The sequence below is a fragment of the Choristoneura fumiferana genome, chromosome 29, assembly GCF_025370935.1.
Source record: "Choristoneura fumiferana chromosome 29, NRCan_CFum_1, whole genome shotgun sequence".
In the NCBI taxonomy this organism is placed as follows: domain Eukaryota; kingdom Metazoa; phylum Arthropoda; class Insecta; order Lepidoptera; family Tortricidae; genus Choristoneura; species Choristoneura fumiferana.
Window position 1 is genome coordinate 8365409 of NC_133500.1, and position 26721 is coordinate 8392129.

General features: G+C 37.7%; 1 protein-coding gene across 4 annotated transcripts in view; it reads right to left on the reverse strand.

The window, feature by feature from the left end:
- The window catches only part of LOC141444020 (nephrin-like), a 475083-nt gene that overhangs the window by 266206 nt on the left and 182156 nt on the right, over positions 1–26721 (reverse strand). The window lies entirely within an intron of this gene.

The following is a 26721-nucleotide window of genomic DNA, read 5'->3' on the forward strand; positions in this document are numbered from 1 at the left end:
CCCCGCATGCGTTGCAATGCTATTTCCCGTATATCCGACTCACGCTTGACCGTTTTTCTCCCAGCCTCCACAGTCTAGTCGCCATAATAACAATTACAGCAAATAGTGGGATCAATAAGCCTACATACGCCTCATGCCTTCGGCTGAGTCTCATGTCCATTTTGCCTCACTTAATAATTAAAAATACAAACTGAAATATAGATGCACAGAAAAACCAGAAAAATAAGACCATCACTGGGAATACAAAAAGATTCCAAAAAACCAATCTTAATTTGATTGCTTAGTAACGATATCTTTTGTCCGGGTGAGCAGTTAGTTCCAATGGAGTGCCGAAAAAGTTTCTCGATGAGGGCTACGGCATAGATGTCGCTAGCGTCACTGCTTAAGTGGCTAAATAAGAAACAAACAAGCTGAGATATGAGGTGCAAAGGGGAAATTCGTGTCGGTACCGTTGACCATCAGTGGTGTAGCGGTATAGCACGCGGTACGGATTACCGAGGACCTGGGTTCGATTCCCAGTGATGGTCTTATTTTTCTGGTTTTTCTGTGCATCTATATTTCAGTTTGTATTTTTAATTTAGGTTTTACGGGATGACCGTAAAAGTAAAAATTTGGAATTGAAATAAAAAATACGAAAAGATTCCAAAAAAACAATCTTCACTTAATAATGTTCACTGTCTTGTATTGTAATTTTTGGTTTGTGATGGTGAATAAAAATTTCTATTAGTATTATTATTATACGTTCCAGTTCTATTGGTGATAGGGTACTGTGAAACGCTTTTGTGTTTCTTCAGTTTAGAACTGGCAATCTAGTTCCATTGTTGAATATTTAAATATTAAAACAAACGAACATAAGAGAGTTTAGAAGATAAATTGTATCCCAGCAGCCAAAGCAAAAGCAACAAACGCATGAACGTCCAGTATAATTTTATTTGACGACCAGATGGCCTAGTGGTTAGAGAACCTGACTACGAAGCTTGAGGCCCCGGGTTCGATTCCCGTGTCGGGGCAGATATTTGTATGAAAAATACGAATGTTTGTTCTCGGGTCTTGGGTTTTTACTATGTATTTAAGTATGTATCTATCTATATAATTATATTTATCCGTTGCTTAGTACCCATAACACAAGCTTTGCTAAGCTTACTTTGGGACTAGGTCAATTGGTGTGAATTGTCCCGTGATATTTATATTTATTTATTTATTAAAAGACCAAGTTTGTATATTACAGTACCATACATTTTTGCCCATCATTCTTTGTCAGACGTGCCCCACGATAGTACGGACAGTCTGTGTCATAGCAACTAGACGCTGTTAGTCGATACTGTGTCATTATGTACATTGCACGTAGTTTGTATTGACCATGCTAGGGTTGACACCACGTTAGAAACAGATCGGAAAGGTTAGTTACCTCAGCGTGTTAGGCACTAGTTCCACTGTCGGCAATAACTCATTAACACTACAAATAGTAAGTGATACAGGAAACAGGTACATAGACAAAATTACAAGGTAACCTAAGCAATAGACGGCCTTATTGCTTCAGAGCGATCTCTTCCACGGAACCAGCAGGCAGTCAGGAGATTTTTAGAGAGCGACGAATTTTCATACTAAAAGATTCGCTTCTCACTTCTCGCCGGCGACGGAATCCTAGCAAGGCAAGTGGTTTGACCTATGGCCTCTCAAGCAGAGGATCCTTAGAGGCGAAATTACATTGGAAATTCACCATAATCCGAACGGTGAGGGAAAATATTGCGAGGAATCTCACTTATATTATAAATGCGAAAGTTTGTAAGTCTGTTTGTTTGTTTATTACTTCATTACGTCCAAACCACTGAGCTGATTCACATGAAATTCGGTATACACATAGTTTAGGTCCCGGAGAAGGACATAGGATAGTTTTTATCCCGGAAAATTGCATAGTTCCCGCGGGATAGCGATAAACGAATTCTGCGCGGACGGGCTAGTGCCATATAAACCTGCGAAGTAATTTAAAAATGTGTTTGCAGTTTCTAATCTGTACTGGGCCCGCGTGGGAACTACGGCCCAAGCCCTCTCTTTCTGAGAGGAGGCCTGTGGCCACCAGCGGGACTTCTATAGCCTGGAATGATGATAATGATGTCTGTCCAACGCACGTCTGGTTAAGAACTACCAGCAACAGCAGGCAACAACATTTTTCAACATTTTTGTGAACAGTTTCGATAATTAATAATTACCCACATGGAATTTTCTTGACGATTGAGTTCTTGGAAACCCTCTGCGTTAAAATAGTAAAAAATATCATTTATCCATATTAAAAAACGATAGCTCACGATACTAACGCCATCTAGCGATATTTCACGTGTCAATAAACTCTGATTAAGTAATGATATTGTTAAAACCAATAACCACTGGTTATCCTACATTAAATTGAAGTAAAGTATTCATGGAGAATTTTCATAAGTCGTAGATCTTACATCTAAGTACATATATTCACAACTTTGATAGAGACGACAAGAGAGAGATAGAAAGAGATGAAGGGGTGGTCTTATATGGCCTACAATAATATTTTGGCCTCATTGCCAACCCTGCTAAACCACAACAGATTGCCAGGGATCGCAGATGGACTCGGATTGAGCCATTATCGCTTCCTGTTCGAACTGAACGAATGAGTGAATGATACTAATGAGTGAACGAGTGAACGGTTTAAGGTTGCGGGTGCGAGGTTGGTAAGGCGTGTTGTGTGGCTTTATATTTGTTTTCGTTGGATTGGGTAGGATTATGGGTGTTTGTAGTTATCCAACTAGCGAAAAGAGGGTTATCATCAAATAGACGAATAGCACATCTATTTAAAATAAAAATAAGTTTTTGGTAAAAATTTCATTTTTAATACAAGCTTTTTTTGCTTATAGTACTTTTTGTTGACTGTACTTGTTTTGTCGCCTAAACTACGTTTGAATACCAAATTTCAAGTCGATGCCAATAACCGTTGAAGAGTTCCGTCCTGTGGAGAAGATCCTGGCCGGACTACCAGGATACCATTATCAGATTATTATTTTGTCACCAGATTTAAATAAGTTTAGCAAATTTCAAGTCGGTCGGACTACTGGAAGTGGGTCAAATTTAACTTGCAAGATTTGACCCAAATAAATAAACGAACAGGGCAAGTTAAATAAAAGCTTGTAGCAATCAAGACAGTTGTGTAATAAATAAATACCACACAAAACGGCAAATTATATATCATGCCGCATAAATTATTTGAATAGGTATTTAAAATTTGCTTTTCGAACCCAAACTAAAAGGATAATGTAATTTCGCAAATAATTTTTCAGCCAATAAACCACGGCCATCTGTTGTCATATAATACTCAAATAAAGTCAAAAAAGAAGTGTAATAATTTAATAAATTATACAATAAATTTAATAATAAATGAATCCAACTAGATAAAATGAATGTTTAAATGAAAACTACTTACACATACACAATAGTTAGTCTGCATTTTTTAAAGTCAAAAAGTTTCAAAATTCAAACACAATGTATAATGTAATTTTTCTTGAACAGATAAATGAAATTAAATGAAAACTACTGATTATACACATACGTTTTTCTACTATATTTGTCCCGCTTTCAACCAAAGAATCCGGCTTTACTCAAAAAGTTTCAAAATTCCGCTTTGCTAAAAAATTGGCAACACTGCCTATTCAATGACCTAAAAAACAGAGGAGAAATATCGCTAGATGGCGTTACTTCGTGAGGTCCGTTTGACGTGACGTGATTGGTTAAAAAAATAAATGAGCCATCCATATTTAAAAACGATATCTCACGATACTAACGCCATCTAGCGATATTTCGCCTCTGTGAAAACCCTCATTTCTTTGCTCACCCGCGACCACTGCCTATTCAGTCACGATAGGATGTCCAGTACTAACCGGACAACCCTTATATAGTACAAATAGTACCTAATCCTTATTCGGATATTCGCAATTCAGCTAGACCGAATATGTCACAGCTATTGTCCGGTGACTGTGATAGATAACCTCTTATCAACGGCACAGCCGAGCGAATAGACGCCGCCTTTTTTAGAAATGATTTAGGGGCCATTCGACAACTTAAAATATGAACCCGGATGCCGGATTTGAATGTTTCAAAGCAAGATCAATTTATAACTTATAAGATTTACATGTATGGCAAGATGAGGAATTGGAAACCTTTGGACTGTAGGTAGGTCATCAATTTTGTGAAGTCGATTGAACATGGTTTGCATTTAAGGAATCTGAAGTAATTTATTAAGTCAAAGCTCCAATTTATCACACTTACCCCCTGTTTTACCATCCATTGATTAAATTAACTTGACGGATAAATGTGATGCCGTCTCTGTTTGTTTTGTTCGAAAAGACGGATACGGCATCACATTTATCCGTCAGTTAAAATTAATCAATGGGTGGTGAAACAGCCCCAAACTAGGTTTTGCCCGCGACTCCGTCCGCGTTGAATACGTTTATAGCCATCCCGCGGGAACTACGCAATTTTTCGGGATAAAACTATTCTATGTCCTTCGTGAGCAAAGCTAACTAACAGTAAAAAAAAATTAGATTGGTTTTTGGAGTCTTTTTGTATTTTTTATTTCAACTCCAAATTTTGCTACTTTTACGGTCATCCCGTAAAATCTAACCACATCTTAATTATCTTAATATTATCTTAATTTTATTGCTTAATAGCGACATCTCTTGTCCGGGTGAGCGGTTAGTTCCAATGGTGTTGAAAGTTTCTCGATGAGGGCTAAAACATAGATGTCGCTAGTGTCGCTGCTTAAGTGACTAAATAAAAAAACAATTAAGCTGAGATATGTGGTGCATACGAGAAATTTGTGTCTGTACTCCTGTCCACTGGTGGTGTAGCGTTAAAGCACGCAGCACGGAATGCTGAGGACCTGGGTTCGATTCCCAGCGCTAGTCTCTTTTTCTGGTTTTTCTGCGCATCTGTATTTACGATATAGTTAAAAAAGTTACTCTTTATACGCTTCAGACTTATTACAGAACTAGAGTTCTTTCCAAGCAGTTACTTAATCTTAACTTAGTATACTCCCCACAATCCTTGAATGCGTAATAACAATGTAAAAAGTCCTTTTATTCCGTATAATGGCCCGAAACTTGTGTAATTCCCTCAAAACGGTCTTAATGGAAACAAAAAAAAAAGAATTCATTGAAGAATCAGCCGTTTTATGCTTTAGATCAAATAAGTTTTGTACTTTGCTGTAACTTATTAGGGTTCGTTAACTAATTTTTAGGGTTTAAGGAACCTTCAAACCAATTCAAAGGAGTACGAACGCTGCTGTGTAATTTACACTAGCTGACGCTCGAAGTCTCGTCCCAGTTTCAAAATTACTTTTTTTTATAAATGGCATCTGTCCGTTTGGACAATTCTGCCATCAAAATTCTTTATTATACATTTTGCACCGAAGAGGGACTCTGCTAGCACTGGATATTCATAGATACCTACAAATTTGTACGGAACCCTCGGTGCGCGAGTCTGACTCGCATTTGGCCGGTTTTTTTCAATGTATTTAGATTACAGAACATTTAATGTATTTTGTTGTTTTTAACTGTGGTTGACAAATAATCGATGTAAAAAGCGACTGTAAAAGGCGTGACTACGTTTTTTAATTGTTTTTTTTGGAGTCCTTTTGTATTTTTTCTTTCAACTCCAAATTAGTTACTTTTACGGTTATCCCGTGAAAACCATATCGAAAATACAAACTGAGACATGGATGCAAAGAAAAACCAGAAAAAGCGACCAGCGCTGGGAATCGAACCCAGGCCCCAGCAATCCGTGCTGCCGTTTCCCGAGTGCCGTGCGTGCTGTGTGTGTAGAAAATATTTTCAAGATCATATGGATGTACTGTACTGAACAGTTTCAGTCTAACTACTACAATTATCTGCAGGAATATTCCCCGATTGATTATAATTATAAAAAACTTTGTCTAAGTACTTAAAGTCATCTGCATTTAAAATCTACCGCCGCGGAGCGTGCAAAAAATATCTGACTTATCCTAACGGCCCTAGAAATAGTCGTACCGTAAACTGCTTCAACTTTGCCCTCTGCCCCAAACATTGCCTGATTCGATTTAGAGTCGATAACTTAGCACTCTTATAGGTTTTAAACTTTTATCTACACGGGAATTATTATTACGGGGATATAAAAGTTTAAAAACCTAAAGGGTGCTAAGTTATCGACTCTAAATCGAATCAGGCAATGTTTGGGCCAGAGAGGGCAAAGTTGAAGCAGTTTACGTTATCAGATTTTTATGCACGCTTTGTTGTGTCAGATATTGGTTTTAGTGACTGTACCTACACAGATAAATAAGAAACGGGACTTAACCATAACTTAATCAACTGGGATGATAATGAAGATAAAATAGACATAAATAACACGTCGAAGACGCGATAAGGACTTGATTTCCACCTTAATTTATGACTTTATCAAAAAATATTGCTTCCGTTAAATCGTATGAACATGTTCAAATTATCGTTAAAAGTACTTAAGTACAACAAAATAGAATATTAATCAGGTTTATTTAAATCTAAAAATTAACGGGTATGTCTTCGTAGATTCTTCTATTCTTTAAAAAGTCTTAGATTCCGTTTAACAACAAAGTATTTTTTTCGAAAATACAAACTGAGACATGGATGCACAGAAAAACCAGAAAAAGAGACCAGCACTGGGAATCGAACCCAGGTCCTCAGCATTCCGTGCTGCGTGCTATAACCCCTACACCACTGCTGGACAGGAATCTAGACACGAATTTTTCCTATGCATACATATCTCAGGTTGCTTATTTCTACTTTGCTACTTAAGCAAAAAAATACAAAAATACTCCAAAAAAAACAATCATAAGTATTTTTTTTTGTTTGTGTTTGTGTCGATAAGTATTTTTACAGAAAAATACAATTATTATTAACGGTCTTAGTGGCCCAGAAATCAAATTGGTTGACTACATGCATTGAACATGAAACTATGTACCGTGAGACTCACTCATATTAAATTAAATTAAAAAATATATATATGCAACAGCACTTATTTATAATATGTGTTGCAGCAGCCGCCGAGTCGCGTTGCTATGAGAGAAAGGGCTAAAAATTAGCCCGAAACATGTCGAGCTAAACTCGATTTAGGACGTGACTTATTCGGATTAATTTCATTTAGTAGGTAAATACCTACATATACAGACAGGCATTGGCGTTAAACTTAAGAATAAGAATAAATTTAGATATAATCCATCATTGAAAATATTCGTACTTATAACACATCTCTTGAGTCGGGGGTAAAAAATACAAAGCTTTAGCAAGTTTTATGCAGAACCCATTTAAAGCATCCTCGGTCACCTTTCCCCGTGACTGCGCCAAATTGGTTCGACTTAAAGACTGTTTGGCAACCCGTAAAGCCCAAGCCGCCAGCTTATAGCACGCCGCGTATTAGCATTCAGAGCTTTAGAAACGCAAGAATCGTTAAATGTTAGAAGAAATATGGCGACGCGAATTGGTTTAAAACGGTCAATAAAATCTTTAGAATCAGCCGCTAAGAGTAGAAATACCCTGACATTCTTCTTACAACTGAAGTGAAGAGTATAAATGGTCCTCCACATCGGTTTCGATGATAGCGACCCTGACTAAAACAATACAACTACCTATTTACTTTATAAAATGTTGTAATATAAGGAGATGGTACATGGTGGTAAATAAGACGATATCTGTAGTTGTCCTTAGATTATATACATCATGATTGTCGCTGACACAAGCAATATGCGTTTATGTAGCAGTAAACTATTGTGTTACTGCTAAACACTGAAAGTGGCCAATTGCCATACTACAATGTATGTAAACAAAATTAACTTAATGCTACAAGGTGAGAGGAGCTTGCTTCGAACAGATTTACCTGCTAACTGTATCAGTGAAGCCTAAATACAAAGAATTAAGGATTACTGAGTGAAACTTCAGGAGGGCCCAGTACAGACAGACTGTATTCCAACTGCAACGTAACTCCCAACTGCCGACTGCCCATACATTAGTCATTGCAGTTCGATTGCAGTCGGGACAACTGCACGCTGACTGCGATAAAAATGCATGCAGTCGGCAATGTTTTCGCTTATTTCATTTTTTTAAATAAGGAACCTCATAATTTGTTGATTTAAATCAAGATGAAGGGCCAAGAGTTTGGGCCAGCCTTTTTTCTACTCAATAATATTTAATAACATTGAAGTTCAAATCCAAAAGCGCCGCATATTGTGACACCAAGAGGATATAAAAAATATTTTTACAACTAAATCACGTTTTACTGCGACCACGTGTTCAAATAAAACAATTATTCTCATAATGGTCTTACAGTGAACACAATAACAGCAGGCCTGAAGTAGAGTGAGTGCTTCATTAACAAAATAAGAGCGTTGATAGGCAACTAGAGTTGCCAAAAGCATGTGAGTGGTTAGTACAAAAGTGTTGCACTATTGGGAATCTAATACATATTCCGAAGTCTATTTATTGAAATTAGTATCAACCTTTCCTCTCACTCTCCTATTAAACCTTTCATAAAAAACAATCAGCAATTTTTCGAACTCGGTTCCAAGGAAGTTTTTCAGAATTCATATGCGAAATTACATTTGAACTTTACCATGAGCTATAGAGGAAACCTGGATACACGTGCAAATCAAGCTAATGGTTCCCAACCCGCACTGGACCCACGTAAAATTAGAACTGCCTAAGGCGCCTCGTTCTGAGAGAAGGTCTATGCGAAGTAGAAACGTATTTAGACCGAAATGATAAAATGACGAATGCTTATGGTGCTCACTCACTACGAGGCAAACTTTTCCGTTCGACACTTAGTGCAAGACTTTTTTTTTAAATACAGTATTTACTCGAACTCAGCACTTGTGTCTCAGTCGTATAGACTATATGTTGAAGGGCACTGACTCTTAACTCATTGCCGTTTTATGATGAAAATAAATCTATTCTCTTCTTCAGCCCATAGCCACCGAATGAGTGTAGGCATCCTGCATTGCTCGCCAGTCATCACGGTCTAGTACTCTCCTCATCCAGCACCTTCCCGCCACTTTGACCAGGTTCGGTCCACCTCATCTCGTCTGCCATCGTTTCTCCGCCCGGTTCTGGGTCTCCACTCCATCACGGCCTTCCCCCATCTTCCTTCCTGCGGCATAAGTGTCCAGCCCACTTCCACTTCCTTTAGGTTACCTTGGCTATATCGGTGAGCCTTGTTCGGTGTGCTTGTGTTGTTGTTGCTGTTCGTCTGTTAGCGCGAGTTATAATTATAGAGCCCCCGCACATTGGCCACTTAGTGGCGGCCACGCGTTTCTTCATACATTTTGTGTAGCATCGGCGCAAACCGAGCGTTTGAGTGGCCGCGTTCGAGCCACAAGCTGCGGGAGTCGACCGCGCTCGCTACTTGTGGCTGCGTTTTGTCGTTCGACTCGTGCACACGGCCACAGTGTCCGATCACTTGACGCAAGTGACAGCCGCTGGTGGCCGCATCAAGCCACCAGTGGCTGCCACTGGTGGCGGCGTGTAGTGACCCGGCTGAACCACTGGTGGTCGCGTGTAGTGGCGGCGACTGGTGGCCATAATGTGCAGGAGCCCAGAGTGTAAAGGCTGAAGCAAGAGAGCCACAATCGGTGTTGCCAACATCAGTAACTCCCAATATCACGCAGTGTGAATAAAATTGGGATGAGGCCTCCTCAAATCGTCCCACTGTATTTCCTCCGCTACAGAAACAACGCAAGCAAGATATTACAATAAAAGTTAAAATATATTTTCCCCGTATTTTTTGAATCCCGCGAGGAATGCGTAATGAAGCTCCGCAACGCGTTTCGGCACGGCCTCGTTCCATCATGGTGAAAATACGCGATTTATACGCTTGTACTTTATTATTATAAAAACAGGGTTGAGTTAACAACATTAGGCATAATTGGGGCAGAAAAATACTTATTGTTAGAGGGTATGTGCATACATTTGCCTGGGGAAACGGGGCGAAAAAGAGAATGCAATAGGATGAAAAGGTAGGTACACTCAGGAATAATATTTTGACTAGTATTTGATGCTTCAGATGCTCAGCATTTTTTTCTCAGCATCGTTTCGGCAAGTATTATGAGAAGAAATGGTGCTTGCGCTCCCCCAAGCTGCACCAGGTGTATGGATAATTTTTGTAAAAATTATATTTTTTGTCTTACATATACAATTTTAGTCACAAATATAGCGGTAGGTACTGGAATAACGAACATCGACTTGTTGACCCTAAAATTGGCAGTGTATCTAATAAGATACATAATTTAAGATCAACTTTTTGTATTTTCTTTTAAAGTAATTTTTGTTAGGTCTTCAAGAATCCAACGAGGCTTGAATTGGGTACACTTGGTTCACCTTGCCAAGTTTAGGGTTAAAGCCATTCTTCGACTTCGGGCCTCATAGACTCTCGTTCGTAATTCCTTATTTACCGCCCTTAAGACAAAACGTACTATTAAAGATCACGTCATAGAAAACAATATAATATTGAGCGGAAAGATACAAGTGGCGATACTTCTATTTTTATAACATGTAAAAATGTCGCTTCGAAACATAGTCACTCGTATGAAATTCGTGACTAGGTAGTTTCCTGATGTGTCACTAGATATATATTTTGTTAATTTAGTGATATGAGTAGAGTTAAAACAATTTCAGTATTGTTTCATCATCATCATAATAATCATTCCAGCCTATATACGTCCCATTACTTAGCACAGGCCTCCTCTCAGAATGATGATCATGATGATTATTGAAATGCCATTTTTGCAATTTTTATACAACAAAAAAAAACAAAAACAACACAGCCACAAGTACAATCACAACATTGTGATTGCGACCCTTTAATAAATAACATCTACTAATAAAAGCATGTCATTCTATTTGTTTAAATTATAAGATAAGCCAGTTTTACAACAGCAGTGGGCGGCGGCCTACACGCGGGGTTATTTATTTACCATGTAGTACTTAGTGCTGTGGAGGCGACTTTAGTTTTAATTTAAATTAAGAGTATGTAAAATACTACCGATATTAAAATAACCTTGACAATAAAATTAAACCATATTAACTTAACTACTAATTAAAACAAAGTTCAGTGTTTCTATAGGAAGCGACAGATAATGAAAAACGAGCCCAAATAAAAAATATAAAAAGGTTGGGTGGATGTGAAAACGACATAAAGGATTTCATATCGATTATAAATATTTTTACACCAAATAAAAGCAATTAGTATTTATTGTTTAAATTGTGTAGCTTAATATGTCCGTGGTTTTGCCTCTAGGAATGAATTAAAATTTATCTATTGGAATATCGAAAAATCTCTGCAATACTCAGGCTGTGATTTTACCGAATTTCAAGTCTTTAGCTTATTTCACTGATTTCAACTGTGTTGTCTGTTAGTAAGTCATCTAACGGATATGTTTCGTAGCTGTTATAATTATATTATGATCCAAAACAGACATAATGTTTTTGTTGCGCATTACCAATAAACGTAAGTATTTAAGAGAACATATTATAAACTTGTGTCAAGTTTGGGGCAGAGAAGCATACCACAGTATTCGCGTAGCCATCTCCGTTCATTCCTTTCTCCATGGTGACGTCTCAATACAAAAACGATAACTCTAATCTCAATAAGTAGATATTTTATTTAGTGCGGTAAAGCGACTTAAGTGACATTTTTGACGTTTAACTGTGACACTATAAATTTTAACCTAACTCGGCTTTGGGTGGCCTATTGAGAGGTTAAAGGAAATTGTTAAATTCCTTCCCATTTACTGATAATGTGATTTATTAACATATATTTTAGGTATTTTTAGGGTTCCATTCGTTAAATGGAAAAATACACCATTATCTTCTTACAAGCTCAACTGATCATAGCAGTCGTCCCTCTTTTTCACGCAAAAAGGTTGTGAAAAACTAAAAAGACGAAAATAAGTCTAGTGGTCTAGATTAACTCTATCAAGTAACCAATTTAAAGTTCAACAGTCGGGACCCCTTACCAAGAATTTATGAGCTGGTCACGATTTGAATGGGTCCCGACTGTTGAACTTTAAATTAGCTCCTTGACACAGTTCTAAACCACTAGACTTTTTTTCTTCCTTTTAGTTTTTAAGGCAGTCGGGTATTTTGATTTTTTAAATTTAATTTTTTATTTTATACTTTTTTGCTATTTCTGTGAAAATGGTAGATTAAAAGTATAACCCATATATATTAAGAATGGGCTAATTATAACCTTTCATTAGACACCAATATTGTTACAATACAAAATATTGTTTTTGATTCCTCCGCCATATTGAAATATTATATACCCTATGTCACTCCGACAGTTATGACGAATCCAATGATACCTCATACGTTAAAATCCGTCCAGCCGTTTAGACACTAACATTATAAATGCGAAAGTTTGTAAATCTGTTTGTTTGTTACCACTTCACGTATAAGCTGCCTAACTGATTTAGATGAAATTAGGTATACAGATAGTTTGAGTCCGGGGGAAGGACTTAGGATAGTTTTTATCCCGGAAAATTGCTTAACTAATGGGATAGCGATAAATGAATTATAAACGGACGGATTCGCGGGCAAAAACTGCTCATATATAAGAATAGTACTTGGGCGACCAAGCATTGTTTGGACTTCTTTTTCTCCTCGACCGGCTCACTCTTGGCCGGTTTTGAATGCAGTGAAAGAGACAGCAAGTTGCCTCCATTCCAGATGGGAAGACATGTTAAATATAACTTGTTCCGCGAAGGTAACTTCAACACAACACATTAATATTCCAACAATGCATTGTTGCGAACACTCGAAATAGAGACGAAATGGTTAAGGAGAATTTACGACAGAAATTTGTACGAGAAAGTCTTGAATTAAAGAGTTGCAGCCTTTTGAGTACCGAATTGACAATACAATGACTTTTTATTGTAGGTACATCACAAATTGGCTCCGTTTCCGCCAGAGATGCGCGAGGATGTGTTCCGTTTAGTTTTCCACCGCCTTCAAAAAAGGAGGAGGTTCTCAATTCGTCTGGATTTTTTTTTTTGGTTACGCGATAGCTCCGCCAATTGTGGGCCGAATTTCAAAATTCTTTTTTTTATTCTAAAGTACATACTTCCGAGGTGGTCTCATTGACACCAAGTCAGGATGATGGAATCTTAGAGAAATCGAGGGCAACCCTCGAATTTTTAAAGCACACCTATAGCGATTTTGGCATTTTTAACACCAAGTCAAGTATTTCATTCAAAAAGTATCATTTGGTGAACTGGACCTGATAAAAAAGACCGTAGGTACCGTTACTCTGTTATAGAGAAAAATATAACTACTTATGCCGTGTTTGAGCTTAATGGAATAACTGTGAGATGCACTTAAGCTACAAATCACTAAAAAGTATGAAAAAAAAAATTGTTTAACAAAAAATGGAACCGGCTTCAAAAACCTTGAAAATATTTTTCTACTAGTTTAAAGTCTGTACCTCAGCACGAGCCAGCAGGAGTGATTGAAGCCCAATGTATAGTATGTAGGTGAGGTAGACGACTATAGTTCCACTTCTACTGGCTCGTGCTGAGGCACCGAATTCAAACTAGTAGAAAATTATTTTCAAGGTTTTTGGTTTCTTTTTTTGGTAAAAAAATGTTTAAGGCAGTCGGGTTTTTAGATTATTTAAAAGAGAAGAAGTTTCTATTGGTTCATGAAAACATAACATATTCCTCGCAAAACATCCTCGCACATCTCTGGTGGAAACGCGGCTATAGTAAGCGATACAGAAAACAGGTATTGGGAGGGTTCAAAGTACTAGGTGGGGGTAATGAAATCTATCGCAGCGCTCATAGTGGCCAAAAAAAGAAATAATCTAGACTCTGTCATCTGTCATACTCATATGAATCTGTCATTAACAAAGCAATTTGTATAGACTTTAACTACCTAATTTTAGTAATAGATGTTTGTGTTATGATGCGAGCTTGAATTATTGAACACTGTCCCTGTTTTGTTCTTAATTCCTCTACATCTGGGACATGTCCAGCAACAATTTTCCTTATGAAACGGTTTGCGGTTGAAATTCTATATTGAGTAATACTCACAAAAGCGGTCTTCAAAATGATACTAATTTTGATTTCAAAACGATATTTAATTTATTACTAGCGATATAAGAACAATTATATAATTTGACTATTATTCAAAGAAACCAATAAGATAGCTTTATCTTTTCGTTTTACAGTAAAAGTACAACTAAACATGAAGTAAACAAACCCTGACATAACGAAAATAAAACATACTTTTTGAATAAATTTTACTTACCTCATTTAATTTTAATGACCAAAAATGAATTCACAACCTTTTGTCCACCATCACAATCACGGTATCACAGTAATTTTGAATTATAAATTAATACGTTATAGGTTTGATTTTTGTCCCAATGTCGCGATGAAATTTCAAAACGTCAGAGCATCAGAGCCAAAAAAGTTGCGGACACTAGGTGGCGCTGATGTCGTGCACAGAGCCAATACAGAGAGAAAATTATAAGGTAAGCGAGTGATCTCTTCCCGGCAAACTTTTTTAACAGAAAGAAGTAAGGACTAGATGCAGGTGGTGCATTTTCAGCGGAGGAATATTAAAACGCAACAAAAATACACCTACATATAAACCAAATTGAAGAGACAAATTGGCTTACAAATTTATTCGCTGCGCACTAGCATTAACTCCAAGAGTAAATAATTCACAATAGTGTAAGTGACCGTAGAGTACATCTGACTTTGTATTCATTATTCCAGCTCGCTACTGCAATTTAACATGAAAACACACGGAATGTTGCTACACGAAGAAACGCAGTGTTTTGTCTAACGATATACTAATTTATTTATTTCCAGAATTTAATACTTAGATACAATTATAAGTGAACAATCAAAAATTCTTACTTATACAATAAATGTAAAAGTAACTATGTCTGTCTGTCTTGACTTGAGACCCTGGGAAATCATAATATCTGGAACTTAAATATGGTAATTCGTAATAACTAAAGTACAAAATCAATAGCCGATATACAGAAACATGAATATCTATTTTGCAATGACCTTAAGTACAAAATCCTGAAAATTTAAATGTCAATATATTAAGTTAAACTTTGCCTCTTTCTGTTTTATTTATGGTTGAGAAAAATTAAGTACAACGAAGAGCGAAGCGAGCGGGCCGCGGCATCGGCCGGGGAAGCATTAGGCTCTATAGTATCGAAGTGCAAAATCCGAACTTCGTATCTTGCCGTCCCGCTGACGCTAATATTTTTCAATGCGAGAATGAGAGGGACGGTACGACACGAACTTCTATTTTCGACTTTTGTAGTAGCCCTCCAGGACCAAACCAAGTTTTAAATCTACGCTATATTACATACTGAGCGGCAACAAATGTGGCCCTCAAATGTATGCAGTAATAGGTAATTTTGTATGTAGAGTGGGCCAAATTTTGTGCCGCTGAGTATATGATGTAGTCGTTAAGGTTATTGTGTCGAGGGTTGAAAATAAAAATCAACAAACACATGACAAAATTGACACAAACACACATGACATGACATGTACAAATTATGATGTAATTTTATACTGATTGAATAAATAATCTATTCTAATCTAATCACTATTCAACTATTTACTTTCACTCACGACATATTCTCACTTATGTTTCCAGCAGCTGTCACTAACACTTGGTATTGTTTGAGTGCGAGAGAAGATTTACTACGCAAATATAAATCATTGCCTCATTGTGGAAGTTATTGCTATTAAGGAGGCATAGCATAGGTATAGGTCAACAAGATTGTGTAGTTACGGCTGTTCATCCAAACGAACGTAAATGTTTTTATTTCCTAACTTAAATATAAATGAGTTTGACCTTTTTTAACCCCCGATGCAAAAAGGAGGGCGTTATGTCTCTATATGCGGCATCGTAGCTCTCAAATGGATGGTCCGATTTTAATGCGGTTATTCATTCGTGACAGCGAGTTTTCTTGCGATGGTTCTCAGTATGTTACTTTGAAAACGATATTGAACTTTGAAACAACTACAACTTTTTTCAACTTTTGAAGTTATAAGTAATTAAAATTATAATTAAAGATAACATAAAACGTTGTCGGCAATTATCAGCTTATCTTATGAAAGCGTTTAAAACACGTATTAGTCGTAATCAGGGGTTCTCAAAGTTCGGTACGCGAACCTAACCTAATCTATGTAACGCGCAAGTAACGCAGTTAAACAATAAAGTTTATTCTATTTTATTCTATAACCCCTAGGATTTCGCCATTCGACGGCAGGGCGTTCGCGACAAGATTTACGTAATGGTGGCTGCCAGACTGGCCAAACGATTTTTACCTTAATTTCTTAAGTTTACGTCCCACTGCTGGGCCTTTTTCAAAAACAGGAATTACCAATTTTTGAAAAACTATTGTCATTTAGACTTGGACGACCGGAGCTTAGTGGTTAGAGAACTTGACTACGAGGCTTCAGGTCCTGGGTTTGGTCCCTGGTGCGAGGCAGATATTTGTAAAAAAAAAAACAAATAATATGAATGAAATATTATGATGATGATTGGAATAAAAAAAAAACCTTAGTATCTCCAGCGGCCAATTTCAATATTTTCTTTGGGGGGAGGGATGCCAGTCTAACATTTGGCAGCATGGTGTACGGTCGTGTTGCTCTAAAGATGAGCTCTGGTTGAGTTCGAAACGCGTCAGTGTAGTGTAGTGGTGGTGATAGATGGGTTTGTGTGATTTGTGTGTGTTCTTACAGTGTGAAGGTGGAGAAACTGCATGAACACGCATATTTTGCATAAACTTCGCTATCATAAGGTCGCGGGTGAGCAAAGAAATTCTTTTAGTTCATTGGGGAGGTAGGGGTTCGCCCTCGTCTAAAAACTTTAACAGGGGTACGTGGAGCCATAAGTTTGAGAAACCCTGGTCTTAATTAATGCTTGTATATAAGAGTAGTGTTCTGAGATAATTTAGCAGATGTCGTTTGTGAATCTACGTAAACTGAGCGTGACGTGTTAACAGTAACTTGATAAGTATGGCACTGACATGCTAAGAAATCACTTCATTTAGATTTCTAAGCATAAATCTTTTGAGTTAGTCATCATCATCATCATAGAAAGAGATGGAGAATGATCGTGAATAATAATAATAATAATTTATTTATTCAGATTACTCAGATCCATTGGTTAGTATTACAAAATGATCTTAATAGCTATTGTAAGTATGACATTGATTAATAAATGAGTGAATGTCAGCGTGTTAGACATTACGACCTCTGAATTGACACTTAGGGGCAACAGCCCCACCCATTGATAATTTTATTTGACGGATAAATGTGATGCCGTCTCCGTCTATTCGAACAAAATAAACAGAGACGGCATGAAACAGGGGTTAGGATAATTTTTATCCCGGTATACGGATTCACAGTAGATAAAGTTGTGGACAAGGGTTATACTTGAGGGGTTTAAGTAATTAACTAAATGTAAACAAACTTCAATTGCGAGATTTGGCATCTTCAAGAATTTTAAACATTTTAATTGTCTATCATTGTAATATAAACTAGACTAATGTATTTCAATCATCATCATCATCATGTCAGCCGAAAGACGTCCACTGTCGGACATAGACCTCCCCCACAGCTCTCCACTCAGACCGGTCTTGTGCTTTCCGCATTCAACGCGATCCCGCGATCTTAACCAGGTCGTCGCTCCATCTTGGAGGCCTACCGACAGCTCGATGTATTTTAATACAGACATATAAATGTTTAGATAGTTTAATGGGGGAATTTAAATATTTAAGACAACAATTGACGTTGTTTAGTTTATATTTAGTTAATGACCAAAACCTTTCAAGTGTAGAAAATGTATACATTCCAAGTGTACAAAAACGACAAACAGTTAATGTATCCCAAACTTAATTCACCCCATATATCAATATCACAATAAGTCTTTTACCATAAACTTAATAGTATGTTTTTCCACTCGTTTTCCCTCATGTTGTCATTCGCATACTACCCACATTTGCATAGAAATGTGACGCCCTATAGCACGCATAGAGCCCTAGTGTTGTGCCATAAATTATCGATATCGATGAGGCAATATAATTTTACGACTGCCATGACTTAAGGCTCGATAAGGCCGGAAAATTATGCAGTTCCCAGGTTTTTGTATGGTAGGGATGTTTGATATTTATGTATTCCAGATAGGGGTGAGAAAGAAGTGGTGATGATAAAATGATAAGACGGTGCTAAAACTAGAATTAAATAGGTCCTTCCGATTAAGAGTCATCTATAATGTAATAAACACAAGTCAACTCACGTCTTAAATGGAGTTTAATCTAGGAGTCATTCATAAATTGCGTAAGGATGTTCTGGATAAATACTATAATATTTACTTCAATGATTACATATACTATATTATTGTAAGTCGATATACAATATAAATTGTACTAAGTATAGTAGATATGTTTGTAAATTAGATGTGTGTGACTAGACAGCAATAGGCTGCCAATTGAAACTATCCTAGTTTGGAGACAGCACGCTAATAGTCCTCATGGGAGGCTACAATCACAAGCGGCAGATTATGTTCGGCTTACTATGACCTAGATATAAGAGAAGGATAGACTAAATAACCTATCCTCTCCCTAGCATGACCACTACAGAAGTACCAAAAAACTTTTTCGTTTATGAAAAATATAAATGCCTAACTTATATTTTTTTTTATTTGAAGTCAGTTCCATTTTTTGTTTAAAAGTTTTTTTTCATGGTTTTTAGTTATTTGTAGTTAAAGTGCATCTGACAACGATTCCATTAAGCTCAAACACGGCAGAGTTTTATATGATACTTTCTGAATGTAAATACTTGACTTGGTGTTCAAAATGCCAAAATCGCTATGGGTGTGCTTTTAAAATTTGAGGGTTACCCTCAATTTCTCCTAGATCCTATCATCAGATCCTGACTTGATTTCAATGGGACCACCTCGGAAGTGTGTCCTTTAGAACAAAAAAAGAATTTTGAAATTCGGCCCACAATTGACGGAGTTATCGCGTAACAAACAAACAAAAAAAAACATACAGACGAATTGATAACCTCCTCATTTTTTAAAGTCGGTTGAAAATATGATTGACTTACAACTCACAACATTTGCCAAGCTTTTAAATTTATTTACACGTTGCCCAGCAGTGGGACACGATTGTCCCACTGCTGGGCAAAAACCTCCCCTTTCTTCTTCCACTCGTATCTACCTACTTTACGCCAACTGTTGCCAATCTGACTGGAAATGGTTCAAGTCGTCACGCTATCTCCTTTATTTTCTCATCCATTTACTTTACATATCGATACCTACTTAAAAACGATATGGAACACCCCCAACTTTGTCATTTCAAAGTTGAATATCTCAAAAACGGTCAAACCGATTTTACTGAAACATAACTAAGAACCACCGCAAAGAAACTCACTTTCACATTTAAAAAAAATACAAAAGCTACAATAGACAGACAAACATTGGCATTAACCTTATAAAAAAAAACAACCGAGAAAAGAAAACGATGACCTCTATTGTTAAGAAGACCAACATTATTCCGAGCACATGTCAAGTCCATATTATATAACACAGTCTATTCCTGCGGCGGCAAACCGCAGCCAAGCATCACGTCATGAATCTTCCTTTGAGATGTTTGAATTTTTAATAAAGTCGGGGAAATCCGTGTTTATGAGACTCGAAATGCTGCGGCAACTTTAAAGTGGGAATATTTGTGCTAGTATGTATAGGTATATCTTGTTTTCTGCCGAGTTTTAATTCGCTATATTTTTAAATTTTTACTAAAGATCATTTTAAGTGGTCGATAAGTGAGTCGATAAATGCAAAGACAAAAGAAAGTTATTCAGCAATCTCGCTCGATAAAGCACACCAATGAAATCGACTGAAATTCATCGATTCCTTGCGATCGCATGCGTAAAAAATCTCCAGCATCAGCAGCATTAAAGTTTGTGATAATTCTATCGACACTAATTACGAGTAATTATTGCGCCGTGTCCCATCACTATATCGTGACAAACGAATTACGTTGCAAAAAGGCGGGCGTGGAGAAACGCCAAACGGGCCTCGTAAAAAAGGGACCCGGGAAACAGAGTCCTAATTCGATGGAGAAAATTATAGCAGACGCCTAGATAGTAGCTAGCTGTGTTCCGCGGTTTGACACGCTGTTTAGTTTATAAAAGAAATCACTTCGATCCTTTCACCAAAATATAGGAACACATTATATAGTATAGTAATATGATATGGCATTACATCACACCACATCACATCACATCTTGGACCAGTGTGTGTTGCCAGTGATGACTTATGGCGCTGAGACGTGGTCCTTGACTGTTGACCTTTTAGAGAGGCTCAGAGTCACCCAACGAGCTATGGAGAAGCTATGCTTGGAGTTTCTTTGCGTGATAGAATCCAGAATATGGAAATTCGTCGAAGAACTAAAGTCACCGACTTAGCTGGAAGTGGCAATGGGCGAAGAACAGATAACAGTTGGGGAAGAAAAGTCCTCGAGTGGCGACCACGAACCGGAAGACGAAGCGTTGGCAGGCCTTTAAATATATATGTATGTATGTATGTAAACTCTTTATTGTACAAAAGAAAATTAACAAAATACAATTGACAACACACAACATAGGTATAACATAGGTATTTGAGAAAAAATAACCATATGAAACTTAACTATAAACTAACTACCTAACTTAAAAACTTAATACCTACTAAATTAAATCTAAAAAAGGCCCACGTGGCATGGTGCCCAAGAGGCTGGCAGCATTCCCTCGTTGAATGGCGATGGCGATTCGTTGAGAGAGATAGCTGCCAGCCCTTTGGTCTCCAGTAGTGTCGACCAGGCGCTTTTGCACTTCCAGGGTCTCAAATCCGACAGCAACGAAGTTATATGCTAAAACTTACTAGGTTACCTGCCCTCGGTGCTTCAGCCGCTGCGCCAGTTTTAGTTGTACCCTGAAGGTGTGAAGGGGTTAGGGTATCGACGCAGGTTGCGTCCCAAACTAAAACCCGACCCATCCTCCAGGGAATCAGAGACATACCGTCCGGAGTTTAATTATTATTATTATTAAATACCTAATACACTTTAGCAACATCGCTAGGCTAAGCAATCATTAAGTCACTCATTGCACTGTTAAAAATAGCCCTGCTGTGTTTGATCCCCTGTGCTTTTATACAGATTTTGGATTCGCGGCCTTGGCCAGTCCCAAGGGACTTTTAGTGACACTCGGACGGAACCTTGTAGTGACATGCGTCATTTTACCATTTCCTCTAACACCGGGAACAAAGTATCTAGTAGGCGAGCACGTCCCGGCAATCTCCTCGTGGGTCCAAGATCTAAATGAATCAAGTAACTGCTTCTAACAGTTTATTAATGTTAATCCTACATTAATTTTACCTTGCTTGTGCCTTACAAACCACGATGCGACACATGTATGTTAACATGCAGACATACAAAGACGAAGCCGTAATTACAGTTCATTGATATGGACATCCGCAAATTAAAGTCTGAACCCATTAAAAATCTAAAATGCACTACAAATGGTATTCAATGATTGGCACGGGCACGACTTGAAATTCGTCGACACGTTTTTCTCACTATAGAGAGATTCCTATTTCACAGACCGCTCTCAGGTATTCTTTTCTCCGTGAAAACTATGTCAATTGGAGCTTTACTCAACTCTAGGTCGAAGCACTAAGCACTAGGTCATCAGGTATCTAGAGCATAAAAACTTGAGGCGGAGGGAGCACACTTAAAACGTCACCTGTTTTCATAGACGCAGTCACGGGCAACAACTAGTAAACAGTTACGTCACACTCAGTTAATAACCGCTCGAAACTAGAACTCAAACGCGTTTTTTGTCTTTACGATGCATCATTAATCGATCGCTTTGCGGTGAAGGAAAACATCGTGAGGAAACCTGCACAAACCTGCGAAGCAATTCAATGGTGCGTGTGAAGTTCCCAATCCGCACTGGGCCCGCGTGGGAACTACGGCCCAAACCCTCTTGTTCTGAGAGGAGGCCTGTGCCCAGCAGTGGGACGTATATAGGCTGGGATGATGATGATGATGATGATGATGCATCATTAGGAAAAACAATGCTTCAATTTTATTCCAAAGCGAGCCGCCCGCCCCGGCTTCGCTCAGGTGTGATGAAACTGGGAATAAACTACCCTGCATACATCTTCTATTCTAACGCATTTTTTGTACGGATATTTTTTTATAATATACATAAACATTATTTACGTGGAAGCAAGTAGGTATCCTTGAGGGAGTTCTTAGTTATGATTTATCTTAGCCATTTTTGAGATATTTATTTTTGAAAAGACAATTTCAAGAGTTATTAATTTTTAAGTTGGTTCGATTATTTTACTCTTTCTTAAAATTTTCACATTATCTTCTTTCATACAAACCATCTTCTAATATATAACTACAAGCAAAAAAATAATCAAATAGGAGCAGTCGTTCTGAAGTGACGCCCTTATAAAAAATCCTCCAATTATTTTTTATTTATATTATAAGACTAGAGTTTACCCGCGGCTTCGCACGCGTAAATCATTAGATACAGCAGTTGAATTTAAATTCCGGGATTTTACAAAATTCCCGTGGGAATTCCCGAAAATTACATTAAAAGCCACTATGCCAAATTTCGTGACTCTATGCCCAACAGTTGTTATCTCGAGATTTTAACCCTATCCCGTGAGAACATCGGGATAAAAAGTAGCCTATAAGTATGTTATTCCAGATGGTCAGCTATCTACATAGCTACCAAATTTAATCCAAATTCGTCCAGCCGTTTTAGCGTGAAGGAGTAACACAAACACACACACACACTTTCGCTTTTATATTAAGAGTATGGATTCTGGACAATGCTTGAATAAACAAGCACGCGCTTTATAAAATTACAGAGCGTAGACTAAATTATTGTCTTTTCTACCGACGAAGCACTTCTAGAAAAATGACAATGTAACCCACCTGAACACCTGACATTAGATCAAAAAGACATAAAGACAGGGTTGGCGCAATCGCAATAACAATTTTATCCGTCCCAGAAGTAGACACGTACAGATTCAATAAAATGCGGCTTTTGCCGCAAAGATCTTATCTTGTGGGAGGGAACACACGGAGAATTAGTTTGTGCGTGCCAGCTGGTTAAAGTTAGAAAACAGTTGTAGCTATGTGAACAAACCGGCCAAGAGCGTGTCGGACACGCCCAAGATAAGGTTCCGTAGCCATTAAGAAAAAAACAAGTAATATTTTTCTAAGGATTTTGTATTGTGTACGGAATCATCCAAGTTTATGTATATTTTATACCTTAGGCTGCTAATTATTAAACTACTAATTAATAATTCTCAACACTCATAGCCGTTATAATTTTCCTTGTAAATTTGATATACTACTTACAACTATCCTGTTTTTTTTTCACCCAACAGTTTAGATTTTAGAGGAGGCGTGAGGGTGCTCGATTTTAATAAAAATTTGCAGTTTAAAGTTGAATATTTCGCAAACATATCACTGAATCGAAAAATCGTCTTGGAAACCCCCATTTAAAAGATCTATCCAACGATACCCCACACTATAGGTTAGTCGAGAAAAAGAAAATCAGCCCTACTTTACGTCTAAGGGAGGTACCCTAAAATTTTTTTTGTTTTTTTATTTTACCACTGTTGGCGTGACTGATATGTATATTTATGCCAAATTACAGCTTTCTAGTACTAACGGTTTCTGAGCTTAGCCGCGGACAGACAGAGAGACAGACATGGAGAAACTATAAGAGTTCCTAGTTGACTACGGAACCCTAAATAGATTAGAGAAGTTAAATAACCACTGATAGTCATTTCAATATCGACATGGCTAATGAGCACAGCAAGAAAACGCACTTTTTTGTAAAGAACGCATCGAAATGGTCCATCCGTTTGAGAGCTACGATGCCATAGACAGACAGACAAAATTAGCTTGATTACAAATATTCAACGCAAGCGCAGCTATTATAGTTTGACCACACTAATTTGCGAAGGAGCACATCAAAACCGTTATTTTGGTACACCCATTGAATTGCTTTATAATGTCAATCTTGAATATGAAATTTTTCGGGATAAAACTATCCTATGTCCACCTATATCCTATGTGTACTTCGGTCGGTTCAGCAGTTTAGACGGGATGAAGTAACAAACAAACTTACAAACTTTCGCATTTATTATATTAGTAGGATTCGCATGCCAATGTAGTTGGTTAGACGTGTGCTTGCACACAAGCACATTAAATATGAAAACCACTTGTTACCATGTCTAAAGCAAAATACAAATAAAACTTATGTACTATTACTAACAAACTACGAACCCTGATCTGCAATGAAGCATTTTTGAATTTGTTTTTTTTTTTACAATTTATTTCATTTCATTTCACGCTCACGTTACGACCGCGCGTTTGCGCCCGTGCCACTATCCCGTATGTCACAGCCAGGGCTGACTCGGCAGCATTCTGAATAGCTGGCTCCCCGGTTAGCCCGATTCCCACTTCGCAGTGTTCTTTTGACATCCCTACTTACTACATGAGTTTTCATTTCGCTAATGCCTCGGAAAAGTTTGATCTTGTTCGGAAGACGGCCTTGATCCTTGGTGGAGATATTGAGGTGGGGAAGAGTCAATATTTTTATTTTGTTCTAGCTTAGGCTCCGTTTCAACCAGAGATGTGAGCGAGTGTGTTGTAGTGTGTGTTGCGCCTCACACACACACACACTCCCAACATATACAACTTAAACTATAAGTCAGACCTCAGGTTTTAGAATAGAGACAGTATTTACACATCACCCGTGAGTTCACTTGTCCCTCGATCGCCTTCTTACAGTGTTTACCTCGCCTTGCTCCGCTCAACTGTTATCACCAGAGATGTGCTGTGCGAGGATGTGTCAGTGAAGCGTTTCTATTGGTTCATGAAAAACACATTCCTTGCAAGACATCCTCGCATATCTCTGGTGGAAATAGAGCTTTATAGGTAATAAGCATAGTCTCTTTTAAAATGAAGTAACACAATTTTGATGAGTTTTAAAACTTGACTGAATCAGGGGTGTTTAATTAAACTAACACATCATCATCATAGCCTGTACGTCAGCATTAGGCTTCCTCACAGATAAAAAGAGCTGCGCCGTAGTTCCCACGCAGGCCCAACGCGGATAATCCCAGTGATTAAATAATCTACCAAAATCATAATCCCTTTTGATTTCTCGCAGTCGGTTACCACACGCCACTAATCACCCCTTTCACTCACACCTAACCCTCGACCTCAACTCCAACGCATGTACATGAACGTGAACGAAACATGTCAAGTGACACTTGATCTGCGGCCTGACCTCGAGCTTTGAGGGTAGAAGCTTTTTGTAAGCAAAAGCTAAGGTAGGCTTTCTTAAGGTCGGTCAGGGTAAGTTTAGTTGGGAGCGCTTCTAGCAAAAAAATAACCCGAGTTAAGATGTCATTGGAACTCTCTATATAAGAAATCTAAGGAAAAACTGATAGCGTAGCTTATAAGTAGTTTTTATAAATAACCTTCGCTTCGCCCGCGTGGAATTCGGTTATCGCGCGCTGTTCCCTCGGGATCGGAAACTCTGCATTTTTCGGGGATAAAAAGTGGCCCATGTCACTCTCTGGCAAATAAACTATCGCTTCGTTTCGCTCCGTTTCGACGTGAAAGACGGACAAACATACAAACACACACACTTTCACATTTATAATATTAATATAGATTTCAATTGCACTTTGTACATTAAATAAGTAGAATTTCATTTTGAAAAAATAATTGCTACCCATTCCAAAATACATTTTTTTTAGGAACATATTAGGAATCTTAAAGCTAAACTGCGGACAGATGAACGGACATTAAAACTACAAGGATTCGATTTTGCTATGACGACTACGGAACCTCTCCTACTTAAACTCTCGTCAGTGATAAATAGAGAGCCTGTATCTATCACATCCCACCACTCATGAATAAACCACAGATAAATTAGTTTAATTCATAAAATAAACTTTACACAAACGAGAATTACAGAAAGCACCAATTTATTACTGTTATTGTTGCACACGCGTCGGTATATTTACTGGGGGAACGAACATTATTCGCGGAACAGCAAAAAGTAGGAATCCGCATTTGAGGCCAAATTGTCAGCAATCAGGCTAAAATATCATAAAGCTTAAATCGTTGGTAAGCAGCGGGATAAAGAATAAATTACAGATGTTTCATTTGGGAATGGATAGGAAAACGGAAAGGGGGTTAGAACTATTACGCACTGTCGACTGCAGCCTCGTAAGTGGTTCCTTGTAAGGAGTCCAAAAGGAAAATGAATATATCTACACCTAGTACCTTAAAAGACACACAGAGAGAGGGAATAAGAGACTGACAGACAGAGAAAGTGATATGATCAAGATTTTTAAGTTGGTAAGGTTAGGTGTGGAGATCAAGAGGAGACAATATTCCAGGCTAGTTAAAAAAAAAAACAAATAAGGCTACAAAGTTTTAACATTTATGATTACTACGTTTTTCGAAGTAGGTTACAAAGAAAAAATGTATACAATAGAAATTGGACTATGTCAATATGATAACTAAGCACTCCGATATCTAAACCTCGCGTTTCACGTGTTTTTTTTTTCG